The following is a 1,616-nucleotide window of genomic DNA, read 5'->3' as shown; positions in this document are numbered from 1 at the left end:
CACAGCCCGAGTGCACATGCGCACGAGGACGCCGGAAGTCGCCGGCCGGGGCCCACCCGGGGCAGCGGGACTCTATTTCCCATAAGTCTGCGTGCCGTCCAGTTAGGGAGCGTCTTCCAAGTCTCCAGCTCGTCCGGCGGTGGAGGGGCGCTGCGCGGGGAGAGCTCGCCGCCCGGGCGCGACGCCAGGTTCCGGGTCATTGAGAGGAATGTCTGCAATGTCGACGCAGCACCAGGTTCTCGGGGCCCTGGCCTTTCGGTATCTGAGAGCTTAAGGCTTAGAACCAGTGACCACTAACAACCCTGGTAAATCAGGGAAAGGGGTGTGTCATGCTCACTGACACGTGCGGCATTTAATTAAAATATTAGTAAATCGAGTTCTGCGATAACATCATAGAGCATGAGTCTGGATGCCTCCCCCGTTGGGAAACAAACCCACCCCTGACACGGACGTGTTTCCTCCGGGGCTTCTCCACTCAGTCACTCGCCTTTGCAGAGCTGCCCCCAGCTCCTGCACTCCTGCGTCCCTTGAGCTATTCCAGCGGCCTGCGAGCACCCCGTTATTTCTCTCCTCACTTCTAGAATACTGGGGACCAGCTAGGATTGTAAGAAACAGCAATCCTGCTCTGGGAGCCGCGATCGCTTCGTTCTGATTACAGAAGGCGCATGCTCACCTGGCTGGGAGCTGCCCTGGGACCTGGGAGCTCACCTGGAAAGGCGGCCCCTCCTCCCCATCCGGCAGCTGCCTATTATCATGGACAGATTAGCAACCCTGTTGCGGAAACCAGAGCCGCCAGCCCTGTGAAGACCCCCAGCCGTGGCTTACCCACAGGCCTTTGCAAATCTCCAGCCTGCGCTACCCATTTGGCATCCCTTTTGCCTACTTCGCCGTGTAATCTTTGTCTACTCCGTATAAGCAGCTGGCTTATGGGGGGCAGCGCAGATGTTTGTGGGTGACCCGCTGCTCTGCCACGCTGCCGGCAGGACTGGAATAAACGCCCATGTAGGACTCAACCCTGTCTCTGCTTCATTGGCTCAAGCATGACAGACAGCCCGGACCCACTGGTTGTCCCGTTACAGACCCTCACCTGTCTACCTTCCTGGCCACCTGAGCTCTGACCACCCGGCCACGCCCAGTGTGCTGTGTAATGAATTCTGTGGTGGTCCTTGTCCCTGGGTCTCAGGGGAAGCCCCTCAATCTCTGGAAGTTCCTGGGATGTCCGTTACCTATGCTGGGCTCCTTGGCGCACCCCTGGGTTATGCTGAAGAGCTGACTCAGGGTGGTGTCAGAGCCCCAACTCCAGAGGGGAGCGGGGCTGGAGATTGAGTTCCATCAGTCCCGGGGCCAGTGCATTGAAAGATCGCGCCTGCACAGTGAAACCCCAATAGAACACCCAGGTGGCCAAGGCTCAGGGGAGCGCCTCTGGGGGTGAACATCTGGGTGCCTGAGGCACAGCCTGCGGACACGGAAGCTGGGCCCTGGGAAGTGCCCGCGTTCTCTGACGCCCCATCTCCCAGGGCCTCCTCCATAACCCTGTGCTCGGACTAGCGCCTCTTTCTCCATGCCCACCTCACCTAACAGCTTGAGCTCATCCTTTGTCCCCCCCCCCCCCCCAC

Source organism: Myotis brandtii, unplaced genomic scaffold, assembly GCF_000412655.1.
Source record: "Myotis brandtii unplaced genomic scaffold, ASM41265v1 scaffold6, whole genome shotgun sequence".
NCBI lineage: Eukaryota > Metazoa > Chordata > Mammalia > Chiroptera > Vespertilionidae > Myotis > Myotis brandtii.
The sequence above is the reverse complement of the archived record's forward strand: the minus strand, read 5'-3'. Positions refer to the sequence as shown.